Raw genomic sequence first — 20006 nt, 5'->3', positions numbered from 1 at the left:
GGATCTCAAACGACACTGGTGGCTCGAAGCATTAGAAGATTTCTTAAAAGCCAATGGTGAGCAAAGAGAGAAAAAATGTCTGATACTACTCCCCCATCTGGTGGGTCCGGAAGGCCGATGCCCAATCAGGACATTTTCCAAAGAGGATACAGAAATCTATAAAAGACTCCAAAGGGAGCTCTGTGCCCATCTCAACGCACAGACAGATGTGGATCATAATCGCATGGTTTTCAATACAGCACGGCAGGAACCAGGCGAACCGTTGCCAAATTTCATCACTCGGTTGCAAAGTATGGTACGAGGCTGCCACTTCAACACTTTTACAAATGAGGATGCGGTTCGACTTCTGATAGTTGAAGGTTGCACAAACCCTGGCACAAAGCGCAAGATCCTGCAAGGGCATTGGTCGTTAAAGGAAATCATCAAGAAGGCCGAAATTGGAATGCAAATCAAAGCAAGAGACGGATTGAAGGACGTGCACCTGAGAGCAAACCATCAAAATACCTGGGAAGATAGAACTCAGAAAACAAACAGAATTGAAAGGAGAGAGAGGGAAGGCAGACCAGCAAAAAGACAACGGGAAAGATAGAGTGACAAAGAAAGTGACACGGATTACTCAGAGTCAGATTCCTCAGAGTCCGACTACTCAAAGTCAACCAAGGATTACTCAGAGTCAGATGACTCAGAGTCAACCATCCAAAAGACAATTCTAAGGAGTTATTCACCCCCCAGGAGTTCCTCAAGGAGTCATTCAAAGTATGACACACAGTACTCTGATGAGGAAAGAGCGTCAAGTGGGACAGATCGTACTCCTGGACAAGAGGGCATCCTGCACAACAAGTGGGAGAGAAAGACAAACCATAGAAGAAGGGGTCGCACTGGTCAACACTGGAAGTCGGCGCAGGAACATCAGTCGCCAAGCAGTGAAGACGAGCCCAAGGAAACATCTGGCAGGAGAACACATCACCCCCAAATCAGAGGTGCTAGAGCATCAAACAAGCGAGAAGGGGAAACAGGTCGCACAAGACGGACTGACCCTCCACAGCAACAAACCAGAAAAGATTCATGCATCCATGGCTCCCGCGACAACGAAGAAACAGAGAGGAAATTGTTAACTTCAGACGAGAAGGACAAAGAGGCAAAAGCTTGGGATCAAGCACAAGGAACAAGCACAGGATCATCAAACAACCTCCCAAATGAGACAGCATTGAAGATGTTCCAACAAAGGCACACGGAGAAGCATCTCAAAGACAATTCAAAGGGGAAAAGCAATTTGTCATGGACTACAGAATTAAAAAATCCATTACCAAAGACAGTTTCAAAGAAACGTTTGAGAAGGAATGGGGAGAAGGATCTCTCTTACGCGGAGTGCACATCTATCCGATCCTGGAAGACTACGGAATTCAAAAATCCATTACCAAAGACAGTCTCAAAGAAACATTTGAGAAGGAATGGGGAGAAGGATCTCTCTGACGCGGAGTGCACATCTATCCGATCCTGGAAGTCGACAAAAGACTTCTCTGACCCAGAAAGCGCGTCTATGGCCAGGAACTCCTCTGGTTCAGAGAGCGCGTCTGTCCGATCCTGGAAGTCGACAAGAGACTTCTCTGACCCAGAGAGCACGTTTGTTCGATCCCGTGAGTCGACCGAGTCATGGTCCCGACAACAGCCATGGCGTCGACCACCCGAACGCACCATGGAACCAAAGGACACCCTTCCCATCAAGAGCAACATGTCACACACTAAGGTCTCTGAATACTCAGTCACGCTACAAGACAACCTGTCATGTCAATCACAAGTATATCCGGACATAGATCAGACACCGTCAACCCTGAAGGGGTCCGCGAGGCTGACTCAAAGGACCTACAAAAGGAAAACAGAGACAGTGGACCTTAGTCACCAGACGGGAAGGGACTAGCCAGCCACTCCGCAAGGAAAGCCGGACATGTCAGTAGAGAGAGATCATCAGATGAAAGAGAAACATGCCTATGCACAGATAGCCCACGAGTTCGCCAGACAACCTGAGGCCATGAATGAGGTATCGAACCAAACCAAGACAGTCTCGTCAGATAACACCGTACTGTCTGGTGTACATGACCCTGAATTGGAGGACAGTGTTGCCCTCGACCGGACAAGACAACAGGAAGTAAAAGTAGATGCAGGTGCCCAGAAGAGGACCAGAACATTATCCACTCATGAAAGGGACCGAGCATCTGAACCAACAGTTACACCACAGGAAGGGACCATGATGACTGTGGAGTGTGGGAGAAAACAGTTCACACGCAACGTGGTCAATAATGCCCTGATTAAGGCAACGGAAAGATTGACCAAAACCAAGCCCACCACTGATTCCACACTACTGAGGCTTGAAGAACAGGCTGTCCACCGACCCGTGTGGTGGATTGAAGAATTGCGAACACTGAAGACATTAAGCTAATTTTGTTAAGAAGGGGGGAGATGTAATATAGTTGACAGTCTAGTAGCTGGGGTGGGCGGAGCTAGGTGGGCTGAGGGGAAGAGGAGGAGTCAGGACAGGATGAGGGCAGTTAGAGTAGGGACTGGGCAGAGATAAGAAGCAAGCAATAAAGCTTATGATAATCCGGCACCTGTGTCTGTGGTTCCTTGTAGCAGGATGCTACACCCTCCTCCCCCTCCTACTTTCCCCCTCCCCCTCCTCCTCTCCCTCCTCCTTCCCCCTCCTCCTTATCCGCTCCTCCTTCCCTTCCCCCCTCCGCCTTCTCCTTCCCCTTCCCCCTCCTCCCCCCTCCTCCTTCCCCCTCCCCCTCCCCCTCCTCCTCCTTCCCTCCTCCTCCTCCTCCTCCCCTCCTCCCTTCCTCCCCCTCCTCCTTTCCCCCTCCCCCTCCTCCTCTCCCTCCTCCTTCCCTCTCCTCCTTCTTATCCCCACCTCCTTCCCTTCCCCCTCCGCCTTCTCCTTCCCCCTTTCCCCTCCCCCTCCCCCTACTCCTCCCCCTCCCCCTCCTCCTTCCCCCCTCCCCCTCCCCCTCCTCCTCCTTCCCCACTCCCCCTCATCCTCCTCCTCCTTCCTCTCCCCCTCCTCCTTCTCCCCGATTCCTCCCCCTCAGTCTCACCCTTGCTTCTCCTTCTGTGGAGAGCTCAGGAACAGCTTCACTTCCGGGTCAGAGCAGAGGCTGCTCAGCTGTTCTCGTCCTGTCCGTGTAATAGTACCCGGGTCAGCGGGGGAAGAGTCAGCAGCGGAGGCTGAGTGTAAAATCAAGAATAATCTCCAGAAGGATGAATAAAGATAAGTTTATTCAGGAGAAGGAAATGTCCCATCCATCATCCATCCAACTGACCTGCTGCCCACACATAAACATTCCATTGCCATGGTGCTGCTTAAACAATCATCAAAACCCTTAAAGGGAAAACTAGATACACTTAAGTAAAAGGCACGTTGTTACACTGAGCTCCTCTCTTCCTGTGAGTGTGATCGTGTCCGGGTCACCGGGGCAGAGTCACCTTTATGGCAGAGGCTGGTTAAAGGGATTTGCTGAATTTCATCATGTGAGCCCAGAAACCCGGGACTCATCCTGGCTTCCTGCTTCACTAATTTGTGTGATTCTAGGCAAATATTTCATTTTAGAGAGCTTTCTTTTTCTTAGATATCAGATATGAGAGCAACTTCTATTACACGAGTTCAGGGGGTTGTACAAGAATAAATAATCTGATGTATTCATGTTAAACGCCATTGCATGTTAAAGAAATAACTGTTTAATTTTAAAGAGAATGTAAAGATGACAACTCGAGGAAGGAGTCAAACTATAGTTTATTGATAACTTCCAACACAGTGTAAAGTGGGTCCGTGAGGAGACCCGAGAGGCTCGTCTTGTTGCCGTCATCATCAGCCGTCGTCTGGTAACATTCCAGAACGCTCAGCTGATGGCAGGGAGGTGGGTGGGGAAGGGTGACGAGAAGGGACAAAAGGGAGAGGGTGAACACTACACATCTTCCTCTATACTGAACAAAAACAAGAGGAGAATGCTGATCACATACAAAATCATTGAGTTTTCTTGGAGAAACCACAACTCGACCAGCTCTGGTCTTGAAGGTGCACCAATGCCATTTTCAGTCAAACGCTCTTCTGAGCACGTAGAGGCTGTTCGCTGGGTGACTTGTGATTGACCAACATTTCCGTCATCCTCCCAGAAATCCACATTCCTGCCTTTGAGCTGCGGGGAGTTTGACCATACTGGGAGTCCCTAGGTTCTAGTCCATCTTGGTAACCAGGATTGCATGCAGATAACTTTGAGAAATGCCAAACTCTACCCTCACTCAACACCTTTTCTACCCTGAGAGGTTTTGATAACCTATTATGACTCTTTGATGTGAACCCACTCACTTTCACTCGTACCATGTCATCCACACATAAATGCACAGGTTTGCAGCTATGTTTGGTTTAATAACGTGCTTTGCATTCCTCTTGGCTTTTTTCTAAACAGGGTCTTACTTGTTCAGGCGACCATTCTACTCTTTTGTTGGCAGCTAGCCATCCCACATTGTCTTTAGACATGGGGGTCCTGCCCCTCATGAGTTCGAATGGGCCGTGTCCTGTGCTGTTGCATGCTGTAATGCGGTATGTCCATAAACTCATGCAAACTCCATTCTTCCATGCTGAATTGTTATATGTGGATAGCTTTATAATGCCCTTAAGGACCCTGTTGAAGCGCTCAACAGCCCCTTTACTGTCAGGGTGATACACAGACGTGGTTTTGTGTGTTATATTGTTCCATCATAAGGAGTTGCGGAATAATTCTGAGGTAAACTGGGGACCATTGTCATTGACAATACATTTGGGTAATGCCTCCTTAATGAAAACCTCATTGTAGCAAATAAAGTTCTTGAATCCAGTAAGTATATATAGGTATAATTTATTGTAGATTAATCCAAGTTAAGTTAGCAATAAAATGATCCATAGATGTAATAATAAAAACCTCACTAGGAGCAGATCTTCTCTCGCTCAGCCTGCCTGCCATCAACTGCCTCTACTCAGAGCAGTCAGGTACCAAACATTCCAAGGTGTCATCATACATTCTACCAGATGCAGTGGCTAAGCAAGGGGAAAATCTATGCAAGTGAAATGCAAGACATAAGCAAGATGTAACACTCATCAAGAAATGTAACCACGCTTTGGGCATCAGTTTTGTTTACAAAACCAACTTCTGGCCACTTTGAGAAATGATCAATTAGCACAATTGCAAAAACGGACATATTTCTTCGTGTTTGGTCACCTTTCCTGAACCTGAATAGTGGCATGGATATTGGTGATAACATTTCAGGAGTGGACACCAATACCCCTTGATCTGATATTTGACAATATAACCTCCCTTTTATTCATGTATCTATTTTTATTTATTTATTTATGTTTATTTCTCTTTCCCCTCCCTACATACACAGTGGTTTTCATGCTTTCCTATTTTTGTATTAATTTGTAGTGTTGTTGTATTGTTATTTTATTACTCTATTATCTTACTATTCTATCTTTTCTAATGTTCTTCTATTGTTTTATTCGTACTATATCTTATTGACATCTTGTTTCTCATTTCTCTTCCCATACCTTCTATTGATACGCTTTGTTCTCGTATCAACTATTTTTCTATATTCTATTCAATAATCTTTTCTTGATATATTTCACAATTTTATATTTTACAGATGAATTACTCCTCAAGGACTGAGATTTGTCATGATACTATTTCCTATATTTGTAGTTATATACTGTTTAATTTATATACTCAATGGATATATCTATTGAGTTAACATATGATTCATTCTTTAGGATTTTTATATTTCTTATATATGCTGCTTGCATTATTTAAATATTTAACGTTTTTCACACCATATTTATTCAACTGGATACCTTACTATTTATCTTTATCGTTGTAAGTGTAAATTATTGGTGCATAGTCATTACCATATATGCATTTTTTCTTTTTCTTTTCCAAATAATTCGTATATTTATTCATATGATTCAAATTGTAAGTCATTATTAACTTTTTTGTACTTATGATGCAATTTTCTGCAAATGTCAATAAAAAATGATAACACGAAAAAGAAAGGGACAGTGAGGCTGAGACTGCGGCCAGAGGGCGGCCCCACCTCTGTCATGGTCACTACACGGAGTCGGCACATGAACCGTTCTCCCCACAAACTGTAACACTGACTACATGTGCTCCGGCGGCCAGAGGTGCCGCCTCTGGTGCTGGAAACCAGGGTTCGAGCCTCGAGGTCGCATCCACCCACGTCCTGTGATTCTGGGCAAATCACTTCATCTCCCGCGCCTGAATGTGTCATGTACATACGGTGCTCATGCATGGAGTTTCTTGTTGCTCAAATGGCTGTAATTCCTGATATTTAGAAGTTTCCCTCGTCTTCATTGCATGATTTCTGCTCACAAGAAAGTGTCACTCATAGTTGTTGAAATGTCACTCATAATTTCACTCACATTTTTTAAATGTGACACATGGCAATCTGAAACCTTGGCAGCTATGGCTGCCCAGACAGTAAAAGACTGTGTGCAATGCAAAGCCGCACTCCAGCCTGCACTTCTTGACGTGACCGGCTTTGGTGGGTAACTGCAGACTGCCTGCACAGTGCACACAAACGCGGGACTTACTTTTGTCAATTTAATTGAAAGTCCTGCGTTTGCACTGTGCCTGCCTGCTGCAGTTAAAACTTAAAAGCGCTTTAGGCCCTGCATCAGCTGGAGCTCCTCCAAAGAGGCACTCTCACCCAGCTGCTACGGTAGGGCCCTTCTTTTGCGCCCCTCGGTGTTCTCACTCACTTTAATACAAATGATTTACCATGATTTGGACCAAAGCATCTCAGTTCTGAAAACTCCATTAATTTTTGCTAATGTTGGAGAGTCCAGTGCAAGGCCGAGTCACAGTAGATTCATCCTAAAAATGTCACTGGCTGCTTAATTTGTTAAAGAATTAGTTGCGGGGCCCAAAGGTTTGCTCAGAAGCCCGTGGCCGGTACTATCGACAGCAGAGGCGCTGCATACCAAGGCTGCGTTTTCTTGATACTAACGCACGCCTCTATAATCCACTGACAGACACGCCTTTCCTTTTTAAGTGACTCTATTTTCCTCCCTACTGCCTCCCTATGCACTTATTTCCGTCTTTCATTTCCTCCTTTCTTTTTTCCCCCTCTGTGTTTTTCTGTCTCTTGCTATGGATCACGGCATGCTGTGTAAAAGAAAGTGTTGCTCCCCAAAAATGAGTGCAGGTGGGCCACGCCTGCATCCGCCGCCTCGAATTAAGCATGCTCCTGTAAAAAGTTAGTCGAATAGATTATCTGGGCCGTATTAATCATGACCGTAGAATCAATATGTTTTTATGATACTGTGCCCCACCAAACCTTGAGAGTGTTGTGTTCCCGAGGGTCCGCCCCCGAGGTCCGGAGGGACGGACAAGTTGGTCATGTGACCGCCCTATAATAAAAAGAGGTCGAGCACGTGAGAGGGCGTTCAGAGACACGCGCCGACCGACCAAGCAACTTTATTCCCAGTGTCTGGCTGAGTTTATTCTAGGGCCACGTGCTAGGCCTAGTCAGGGTTAGATGCCCCTTGAGCGTAGATCACCCGACACAACAATTGGCGACGAGGGTGGTGATCGATTCCCCGCTCGGGGTGCGTGTGTGTGTCCCTGTTGGGGTGAGGCGGCTGCGGGCACTACCACGTGTCCGCGGTGCTCGTGCCTTGCCACCGCACACCCCCCCGCTTTGCCTGCCTGGAGGAAATACTCTGATCCCTGGCTCTCTTCAGGTGAGCAGCGCTGGCCTGCATCTCTCTGCGGCGCGCAGGAGTCTGATTGGTCGCGCGAGGTGCGTCCGGCGCTCCGACTGCCGCTGGATCATATCCCGGCTGCCCACGGACATCCTCCCGGGCATCCAAAGCGATGGCTAACATTCCGCCCATTGAGCCGTTTGTGGTGGAAGGTGCGCCGTCCACTCTCGCACCGAAGTGGAAAGAATGGGTGGACAGGCTCTTCATATTCTTTGAGGCCACCAAGGTCCATAAGGAGCAGAAGCGTGCCATGATCCTCCATCTTGGTGGCAAGGACATTCATTCCATCGCCCGCACCCTTACGGAAGCAACTCCCAAAACCCACCACACACTCATAAACGCACTCAATGCGCACTTTGAACCCATGGCCAACCAAGACTATGAACGGTTCATCTTCAGACAAGCGCGACAACTGCCAGAGGAATCGCTGGACGCCTATCACTCTCGGTTGAAAAAACTGGCGCTAACGTGTGGATTTCAGGATGTCACGGAGGAAATCAGAGGCCAGATCATTCAGGGTTGCGCTTCTGCTAAACTGCGCGAGAGAATTCTGGAGGAGTCGGGGAAACCCCTCCCAGACATTCTCACGCTAGGCCGCACGAAGGAGCTGTCCAAGGCCAGGGCAGCCCACATGGAAGCAGCTCTGCAGGCCAATATGAAAGTGAAACCAGTGAACAAAGTGCAGGTCCGCCCACAGCCCAAATGGGTGAAGCGAACAACAACTCCGCAGGGCGGAGCTTCGGCGCAATCATGTGGTTACTGTGGAGGCCCGAGACACCCGGCGCCAGAATGTCCAGCACGGGGCAAGATATGCTCCGGGTGCGGAAAAATGAACCACTTTGAAAAGGTGTGTCGGTCCAGAAAGTTCAGCAAGCCCCGCCAGACAGTACACGCGGTGGCGGAGCCTGAAGGCGCGGAAGGAGGACCCAGCAACAGTGATATGGACGACGACGAGGAGGAGCGGTCCGTACACAAGGTGCACATGATCGGCACGGCCACCCGACGCACAAGGACACTACCACAGTGTGCAATACAAGTGGCGGATCAGGACATCATGGCAACGGTGGACACGGGCGCCTCAATAAATCTGATGAGTGCGTCCCTCTACGGAGACATGGCTACTCCACCCAGCCTACGCTCCACTCCGATCACCGTTTTTGCTTATGGCCAGGACGTGCCCCTCCGCATTCGAGGAAAGTTCAAAGCAGCAGTCCGACACGGAGACAAGATCACGCATGCCAACATCTTCGTGTCGGAGGAAGGCCAAGGCATGCTCCTGAGTTGCCGGACGGCAGAAGACCTGGGAGTGGTCTCTTTTGCGCTTGGGGTGCACGAGGAATCAGTGCAGCAACTGATTGCAGACTTTTCGGACCTGTTCGAGGGGATCGGCCGCTTCAAGGGTCGGGAAATACACCTGCATGTGGACCCCACTATCCAACCGGTGGCCCTGCGACACCGGCGGGTCGCGTTTCATTTGAGGCCACTGGTTGAGGAAGAACTACAGAAGCTGGAAGCCGCGGGCATCATTGAAAAGGTGTCCGGACCCACCCCCTGGGTATCGCCCATCGTGGTCACCCGGAAACCCAAGCAGCCGGGAGCGGTCCGGATATGTGTGGACATGCGCCTCCCCAATGCGGCCATCAAAAGAGAACGACACATCACCCCCACGATTGATGACCTGATCGGAGAGATGGCCGGGGCCCGGTGGTTTTCCAAGTTGGACCTCAGGGCGGGGTACCATCAGCTCGTGCTGGATAAAGAGTCCCGGAACATTACGACGTTCTCCACTCACATCGGACTGCGCAGGTACACCAGACTGAGCTTCGGAATATCCAGTGCTGCCGAGGTGTTCCAGAATGTCATCCAAGAGCTCATTACTGGCATACCGGGGGTGATCAATGTCAGTGACGATATCATGGTGCACGCCAGGACAATTCCTGAGCACAACCAACGCTTGGCACAGGTGTTCCGCAGGCTCCGCAGCGCTGGACTCACTCTGCACCGAGACAAATGCGAGTTTCTTCAGACCAAGCTGGGGTTCTTCGGCTACGTGTTCTCGGCCGATGGCGTCAATCCTGATCCGGACAAGGTCAAGGACATCAAAGATGCACCTCCGCCCACGACTGTCACGGAAGTCCGAAGCTTCCTCGGGATGGTGAATTACTGTGGTCGCTTCATAAGAGACCTAGCCAACCTGACCCTCCCTTTACGTGATCTAACCAAAGACTCCACGCCATGGAACTGGGGACCGGAGCAGGAGAGGGCATTCCAAAACATCAAGAGTGCGCTGTCCAGCAACACCACGCTGGCGTTTTTTGACCCCAGACATTTCACTCTTATCGCAGTAGATGCCGGACCGGCGGGATTGGGGGCTGTCCTGATGCAGAGAGCCCGAGACGAGATAGATTGGGCCCCCGTCGCCTTTGCCAGCCGGTCCCTCACGGACACAGAACAAAGATACTCCCAAATTGAAAAAGAAGCCATCGCGATTCACTGGGGATGCCGGCACTTCCACTTATATGTGTATGGCAAACCCTTCACAGTAGTAACGGACCACAAGCCGCTGCTGTCGCTGTTCTCAGGTACCTCATCCAAACCACCCCCCAGAATTGAAAAGTGGATCTTGCAATTACAGGAGTACAACTGTGCCATTGAGTACCAGCCAGGGGCAAAGAATCCGGCGGACTATCTGTCACGACACCCCCGGGCGGCCACCCCAGAGGAGATGGAGGAAGCTGAAGAGACGGAGGCCTATGTGCGATGGGTCGTGGCCAGATCATGCCCGCGCCCTATATCCCTGGAAGAGGTGGTGAGCGCCACGGCTCAGGACGCCTGCATACAGCGGGCCAAAGATCTGCTTCGGACGCCCAACTGGCAGAAAGCCAGGGAGAGCTGGAAGGCACTCACACCCGAGGCCCAGAAAATCATGGACGGTCTGTACCACGTGAGGGCTGAACTGAACGAGGACGCGGCGGGGTGCCTCCTGCGAGGGCATCGTCTGGTGATCCCGACGGCTTTGACAAGCCGAGTAGTTCAGCTGGCGCATGTAGGGCACCAGGGAATGGTTAAGACAAAGGCCCGGCTGCGGACAAAGGTGTGGTTCCCGCTCATGGACGATATGGTGGAAACTGTTGTGCGCACATGCACGGCCTGCCAAACTACAGGCGACAGCCCCCGTGAAGCCCCCATCATCGTGGAACCCAGGCCCCGAGGCCCTTGGGAAAGGGTCAGCATGGACTTTGGCAGCCTTCCGGATGGACGGCACACGCTAGTGATGATCGACGATCACTCTAAGTACCCGGAAGTCGAAATCATCACCAGTACCAGTGCCGACTGTGTGATTCCTAAGATAGAGAAAATCATTGCCACCCATGGAGCCATGAGAGAACTCAGAACGGACAATGGACCGCCCTTCCAGGGTCAAGACTTTGCAGACTATCTCTCGTCCCTAGGAACCCGTCACAGGCGCATCACCCCAAGGTGGCCTCAGGCCAATGGGGAGGCCGAGCGGTTCATGAGAACTTTAAATAAGGTGATCCGCATTGCGCATGATAAAGGACAGTCCGTGGAGATGGCCATTTTCACTTTTCTCCGGAGCTACCGCCAGACCCCTCACTCCACAATGGGGGTAGCTCCTGCACACCTTCTCCTAGGGCGGGTGATAACAGACTCCATTCCTATTCACCCCCAGTGGGCACCTGAGCTGATAAATGAACAGACAGTAGAAACGAGGAGACGGGCTGCCTATGACCAGATCAGCAAGAAACATAGGGCTGTGGCCCCCCACTTCAAAAGAGGTGACCTAGTGCTCATAAAAAATCGGGCCACTGGTGGCAAATTCAAACTCAGCTATGAAAGACGATCATGGCGAGTCAGTGGTGTGAAGGGCACCCGCATCACAGCCACTCGAGGACGAGACAAGGTGACTCGCAACGTGTCTCACTTCAAGCTCTATCACCCGTCGAGCAGCGAGCCAAGGCGCCAGCAAGGCGACAGAGAAACCGAAACTGCAACTACGTTGCCACCTGGTGAATCAACATCTCAGCCCGAGGTCAGGCCACGTGACGAGCAGCAGGTTTCTAGTGAGGATGTGGGTGGAGACACGGAGGCCCTGAATGAGGCCCCAGATCCGGAGGGGGCCGACAACGAGGCGCCAAGCCACGAGGTGGAGGCTGGAACAGAGCCGATGACTCAGCGAGGGTCCCAACGCCAGCTACGTGCCAACCCCACCCCCTCCAGCTGGCTGAGAGACTACTTTACGTAAGACTGTTCTCATTTACATATGTGCCCGTAATGTTTGAACTGAATGCGCTGGCATTTTGAAAGACGCTGAAGGTATCGGTCCTGATGCCAGTGAGACTATGGGTTTGATCCGACCATGTTTGCAATGTTGCAGTATGTTTTTGGTTTTGTTGTTTTTCTTGTTTTAGGAGGAATGTTGTGTTCCCGAGGGTCCGCCCCCGAGGTCCGGAGGGACGGACAAGTTGGTCATGTGACCGCCCTATAATAAAAAGAGGTCGAGCACGTGAGAGGGCGTTCAGAGACACGCGCCGACCGACCAAGCAACTTTATTCCCAGTGTCTGGCTGAGTTTATTCTAGGGCCACGTGCTAGGCCTAGTCAGGGTTAGATGCCCCTTGAGCGTAGATCACCCGACACAACAGAGAGGTGTTAACAAGGGCACGGGTAAGCACAGAAACACGGCTTTCCTTTTTTTGTGTAAAAACTTTGCAGCACACCATGACACCAACACCTTTCCAAGTGTCTTGGTGATTTCAAACCCATGAGCGAGAAAGTGAGAAAAAGAACACCTTTCTTTAGATATGTTTGAAGCAAACAAGTATAGGCTGAAAGATCGACAGGCTTATGCAGTAATTTCATTCTTTTCAGGATGATGACGTAAGCAGAGGAATAGAAGGGGGTTCCCCACAGGGATTTGGATGGTCGGCAGGTTAAGGGGTTAAACAGAACAAAAGATCAGCAATAAGAACCCTGCCGAGTCACAATACGTGACGTAAGCAGCACTGAACGGCACTTACATTATCAACTTTCATTGTATGACACGCCAAGTTTATCCAGCAAGACAAAAGTGTGCACTTTCTTAAAGGATATGTTCAAGTGTCATCATGTAATTTGGGTCATCTGAAGAACTATTACGTGCTTGAACTTGTTCCAAACACGGATATAGACAAACTAGAATCTGACATGATTTATTATCAATTAGATTTCAGATGATTGCCACATATTATAAATTAAAGGCGAAAGAAGATCGTTTTGTCGCATTTAATAGTTTACTCCAAAATATGACGTTTCCTGTATACTTTCCTCTGAATACATTAACAATCTATACAAACTAAAATTGGGAGTTGCCGATTAAATAAAATTAACAATGTAAGAATTTCAGTTGCGCTGTGCAGTAGGGATTTAACACTTGGACATGTTTAATTAAAGTAATCAGAAGCGTAATAGTTGCAAAACACTGACAATAACTGAAAAGACACATGTTAAAATTGGGGTGCAACAGAGTAGTGTGAGATTTTCGGTAAAAGCAAAACTGACCAGATTCCAGCTTTGGCTGCCAATATTTTTTCAAACTCAAAAACAGAGCCTGCTGATGAGAGTCCAGAGAATTCCTGAAATGCTTGTAGATCCAACTTCGTTCGCTATGTTTGCCATACATGTATGTGCATGTGTGCATGTAACCTGAATGACCGAGGGAACTATTAGCAGCAATACTACGTGTCTCTCGGACATCTTTCAAGTGCCCCCCCCCCCCCCCAAGGGGCGGCAATTTGAGGGATAGCCCCGGGCGCCACAAGCTCTGGCTACGCCATGTAAAGCCCTGCTCCAATACCTTCGAGTTGACTTGGCGCTATATAAATCTGCAAAGCAAATGTGCTCAGGCCGCTCATATATAACCCAATCGACACTTCCGGTTCCTGCTAGTTGCAGGGAGGAGTCAGTGCCTCACAGTAAGTTCAAACCAGGGCAGGGCAGCAGCTCGGCCGGATACTCGGGGGCACGAAGGACCCGAGAGCGGCCGATGGGCAGCTGGTGGAGCTGCATCTCCTGTTTGATGCGAACAGAGACACCGCTGTCACACTCCTCGAGTCAAATCAAACCATCGGGAACGACGTCACCGTTTACCACGAAGTGAAGAAGCGCTTATTCTATCACGTCAACGTGCAGCAGGTGCAGTTCCACCGGAAGCAAGAACACATATTGGAATGGGCAGAGAAGATTGTGATTCAGAGAATCTCTGCACAACAGGAGAGAGAGAGAGTCTTGCAAAGTGTATGTGGGACATGAAAGCCTTATCCAAGACTGCACAAGCCAGTCTGTAAATGCGAGACTTTACCACTTCGTGTCACAGAGCAAATAGAGCGGTTCCAATGCATGCCCTCTATTCTAAATAACATTATTTTCTAACTATAAAAAAACAGGACAGGGCATTCCGGCTGTTCCGGGAAATAGGTTTCTTGTGTCCTTCCTCAAAAGTCGCTCCCTCTCCTTTTTGCTTGCTGATTTCATTGTTCTCCTTCTCACCAGCTGCCTGTCCCTGGCACCGCCCAATGTACTGCTACAAGCCCTGTCGGTCAAAGCAGCCCTTTGAAAGCTGCGCAGGCTGCAATGCCCCCCCCCCCCCGCGCCCCTCCCCTTCTGCATTGTTAACACATTGTTTATTTTGTGTTTCTCTGCTGTGTAATTTCGGCCGTCTGTCCGTTGTCCGTGAAGGATCCTTTAACGGACGCCATTTGTCCGTAATTTTAACCGGGCACAGCTTCCACCCACATCCCGTCTTAACTCCGATGCTGTTCCAAAGCTCAGATACCCAGCAGCATTGGAGAGGCACAGCGGGATGGCAACCCTCACACCTCCATCCCTTGATGAGCTGTTAAGAGGTGCTTGAAGGTGATAGAGGGAGGGGCTGTGGCTTCAGGAGCAGGGGGCTTCTATTCAGATGCAAACAGCCCTGAATGCGTCTCTGCAATTTAGAGGGGCCGCCGCCTCACACATTCCCTTTCTGCCAGGGCCATCGTAGAACCGGCCCTGATTGCAGCACTGGTTCTCTTCACAGAGCGGTTCTTCAAACATGCAGCCTATAATGTAATAAAGTAAAGAAATGGCACACTCGCACCCACACTGATTAACAAAGTATGGAGGACAATCAGTTAAATCAGTTCTCTTGGAGTATCTCCTTTAAGTGCTGTACATCACAGTGGGGGACTGGTGGGATGGCAAAACTAACATTTTGGAAAGAGAGCCTGTCTTCTCGTTGTCTTGTCCAGGAGGGGGTGAGGAGCCCTCCCCCACCCTGGAAGAGACCAAGATGATACTAGAATACTGCATACCCACCCCTGCGCCCACCCTGGTGGATCCTGTTCCCCCTCCTGTGATCGCTCCTGCCCCCCCAGTGATGGCTCCTGTGCCCCCATGTGATGGCTCCTGTCCCCTCTCCCCCCCCCTGCCTGTGGTGGATCCTGTCTCTGTAGGAAACCAAAGAACGTCCCACAGGTTTACCACAAAATGGGTAGGAAATGGAATAGTAATGTGTAATGCGTTTTGCAATATTTAGCAATACCAGTCATATACTTCTACTGGTTACCAAAGCGTAAAATACAAATCATAAACACAATGTTGTACTCAGAAGACCACCAGCAGCTATAGATGTAGCAGCAATAAAGCACACAATACGTCAAATGTAAAAAACAAATCAGAAAATAGTGTTTTAGGAAAATATATATATTTTTGTAAATTTATTCAAAGAGGCACATTATCAACACAATTACAACAGATCATTAAAAAACATACAAGTGGTATGTTATAACATTTTATAAAAAGTTTTTAAAACAACATCACATAAGCATCAGGTTAAAAAGTTCGAAGGAACAGGGGTCGACGCAGCGTTTCGGTTACAGGTAAATAGACAACCTTCTTCAGGACCAAGTTCTAGAAGGAAACATATAATTACTATACTTTGCAAACCCGATTTTTCATACAGAGTCATTTTCTAAAACAACATTTTTTCTTAAGCTATAGTATTTGACAAACGGTGCTGTTATTACACTTGAAAAATGGTGAAAGAGGTGGTTGGTTGTTACGATATTGCTAAAGTGCATCGCGCATTAATACTGATACCATTTCGTGGGTCACTATGTTGCCTATCATAGTGATAAAGGAAATCACTTATGTGGGTAGGTGTTACTTGTATTCCCCACTATAAGGTTACCTTGCATAATTAATATTACTGGGAGTGCCTGACTTCTTATCTAGGTCACTTACTGGTGGGTCGCAGTTTGTATATTTGCGAAAGGGGATAGCTTTTTGTAACTGTTATACCCACTTCAGAAATTACCTTAATGATTTAAGTGGCCTCCAAATAAATCCAGGAGGGCACTGAGCCGGTTGTATGATCCGGTAGTGAACTGGAAGAAGTTCTCACTGTTATAGTATAATTCGTCGGGGTATCTGTGAATGGCAATGAGGTTATGTTTTATATTTATGCTCTATGCATAGAGAACGTAAAGTAGTGATGGGTCAAAATTATGAATTGAAAATTACTACCTTGAGATTACATAGGGATAAACCTTGTTCTGGTAGTAGGAGCCACCGATATATATTTCCTGTGTTGCTGTAAATAAATGCCCCTATTAGTTTATTGCAAGTAAGGAGTAATAGGCAATAGTCTACTAGTCTTTTTCGATACATAGATTAGACATTTGTACTCACCCAGATTTAAATGACTGGCAGTTGTGTATGATACACGTGTTTTTCACTATGCTGGTATAGCAGCTATTTAACGTTCAATTCGTGGTGGGCATTGTCCTGCCACTGGGTCTTTCGGGATAAAGTAAGAGAAAGTATCTTGTTAGGGTTCCAGTCTAGCTTACTATATGTTAAAACAGCCTTGTCCAATAGATCTCAACAGTGCCAGGGGCGTAACACAGGCCCCCGCAGCCCATGCGGTGCTGGGGGGCCCCTAGCTCCAAAGGGCACTGAACTCTGGCCGGAAGAGCTCCTGATTGAGCCCGGAAGGGGCCCCCTAAGTACCGTGCAGGGTGGCCCCCTCACTTTTCGTTACGCCAGTGTCCAGTGCATGTCATTATATTTGCCACCTGCATAATCAAATCATGAGTCACGAGAACAGGGCGCCCTGAAGCAGGGCCGCCACTCTTATATCAGACAAAACCAGCTGGTCTCAGCAGAGCTGCGAGCTGCCTCGTGAGCAGGAAGGGGCCGCCAGGGAAATATGCATCCCTCCTCAGATGATTATTATATTAAGGATATATATTGGCGTGGTGGCCCCTGAGGTTTGATGGCCCTGTGCAGGTGCACAGCTTGCACTTGCCTAAGGCCGCCCCTGTTCCACTTCATGCTCATATTTTACTCGGGATAATGGGGCTGTTTTCACAGCCTTGTGTTTTAAATATGTCTGTAAGAGCTTTTGTCAGCATGGCTATGGTGTATTTAATGGCCGCATCTGCATTTCTCAATAGGATGGCTGCATTTTCAGTGTGGCAGCTTGAGCTCTTCTCAGCAGGCAATGCCATTCTATAACGAGACAGGTTGAAAACAAATAAGCATTGCTACTCTTGGTTAGTGGAGCATTACTGTAAGTTCTGCTATAGTTTAAATAGAACAGTAAATGTACTTTTTTAATCCATGCTAAATAAGACAGTATCAGTACTTAGTCTGCCTCCAATCCACCCACTACCTCAATCCACTCCAACCCGCTCCATGCCACTCTGATGCTGCACTCTACAACACTCCCTGCCACTCAACTCGGCCAATCTCTATTCATCCCTACAACACTCGACTCCCTCCTTCTCCGCTCTACGACATTCTACTCCAACAAATTGTGTCTATGCCACTCTACTTCTCCCACTCCACTCATGGACACTGGCAACTGCCACGTAGCAACAATCCATAAAAATACACTCCATAACATGCCACATAATTCCAATAAGCATAATTACACCGAACGCCACAGTTCCACGCAACACAATTCCACTCCACACATTTCCATTCCACACCACATAATTCGGCAAAAATTACATAATGCAACTCAATAACACATTTATCCTATCCCTCTCTATCTTACTTTCTATCTATTATATGTAGCTCTCAACTCCACAAATACTCTCCACACCACACAATTCTACAACTAACAATTCCAGTGCAACCCAAATAAATCCACTCCACACGACATATACCCACTACACTTCAAACCAAAACACATTGACATTTACAATGCCAATAGCTCTAATTTTTACAAATGCGAGACCTATTGCATTGCAAATGCTTGTTTTCCTTACTTTCTGCAATGACATCCTTAGCACATCTGCCAGTGAGTTCCGCTCTTCTGTCAATAACGGTTTGCAAGGGACTCTCTCCTGTTGCCCACAACTTGTCTTGAATAGTGGTATTAGACCCTTGCATCACTATTTGGTCTCGGATAAAATCATCATAAAGGTCACTGAAACGGAATGTAATGGCTAAATGTTTTAGAGGTGCTTCATGGTCATTGATGGATTCCTCAAGCCCTTGATTTATATGGAAGAACTTATACCTGTCCACCTCCACACAAATAGTAGGCTTGTAATAATTGTTAAGGTCATCAACAGCATTTTTTAATATATCACCCTCATCTACTCCTCTTATTTTCTTGTTAATTCTTTTGAAAATGTTAATGCCATCTGCCCCTAGACAATGCATGAGTATCTTGCACTTCCTTTCTGCACTTAGCTCCTCCTCTTCATCCAGAGTAGATATGAAATTCCCACTTGATGGGTGGTTCACCTCCCGATTGAGGGGGTGTCAAATTTAACAAATGTCCGGTAGCCATTTTGTTTTAGGAGGGAGAATGCAGCAATAAAGGTGTCTAGGCGATGGGAGAGTAGCGAGGTAGGGGAAGCAGGGGTGAACGCTAGGCTGAACTTTGAGACAATACCATTAAGTGCATGTCATCACAGGACTGTGAATGTTAATTAGAAATGGAATGTACCTGAGCTGTACGATACTGTGCCTATCAGCGAAGAGAGGCACGCCTGCATCGGCGTATTGAAAGAAAACATACTTCCCCTTCATTGCCTTTGATGTCCTCAATGGGACGTTAGAAACACAGTGGCGTTGAAAATGCCTCGTAGATGCCCGAAGGTTTTGTGAGGAACTCAGGTGAAGAAAACAAACAAAATGGCGTTGTTTGCGTGACGTGCGTAGCTACGTCAGAGATGATCGGTGGAGTGGAACGCCATAGAAACAACCATTAGTACATTAAAGATGGCCGCCATCTGCGTGTAGACGTTGAGCGTCACCGTTGCTGAGTGACGGTTGAACTGAGAGAAGAGGGGTCCCAGTGTGAGATAAACAATTAACACAAAATACAGTCAAAAAATAGTAATACACTGAATGACTCTACACTGTTTTTATTCACAATGTAGATGTTAATTGGATGTAGTATCCAGCATTAAACATTCCAAAGGTTGTACAGTGCCCCAAGGAACAAGGGAAAAGTGATAAGGTGAGGATAGTGTGGATAGGGAATTGTGACAATAAAATCAGACAGTGAGTTCTTTTGTCTGTTCTAATTGACATACAAATGTATGTCAATTAGAACAGACAAAAGAACATTAATTCAATGCATCACTAGATCAAAAACATGCTCCACCTAATACAGAAATGTTAAAGTTTTGGCGTGAAGCTGATAGAGAAAAGAACAGTTGTCGACGTTTCGACCCTCAGGTTGTGCAGGGATTAATTGTGCCCTTGCTGGGGGGTCTTCATCAGGACAGGGTGGGGGCAGGCAACCTAATTAATCCATTGCCCAGCGTCCCGGGGACGCTGGGCAATGGAGATCCGAGGACAAATATGAAGGTGGAGGAGTGCTGTTGGCGTCCCCTCGAGGTTAATGGAGCAGAGATTATTCATTAGGCACCATCGAATGCAGAGTCAGTCTGGCGTCTCCTCCGCTCGCGTCGTCCCCGGGCCCTTATTCGATTCCTACCTAAAACACCCATCCTTAATGATTCTATGTTTCCAATTAATGAGGTCATCCGTCCACTCCAATACCCAAAAGATGACGAGCAACGATTAATTAGGTTGCCTGCCCCGCCCTGTCCTGATGAAGACCCCCCAGCAAGGGCATAATTAATCCCTGCACAACCTGAGGGTCGAAACGTCGACAACTGTTCTTTTCTCTAATAGGC

The sequence above is a fragment of the Lissotriton vulgaris genome, unplaced genomic scaffold (genome assembly GCF_964263255.1).
Source record: "Lissotriton vulgaris unplaced genomic scaffold, aLisVul1.2 SCAFFOLD_1088, whole genome shotgun sequence".
NCBI lineage: Eukaryota > Metazoa > Chordata > Amphibia > Caudata > Salamandridae > Lissotriton > Lissotriton vulgaris.
This window is presented reverse-complemented; position numbering follows the sequence as displayed.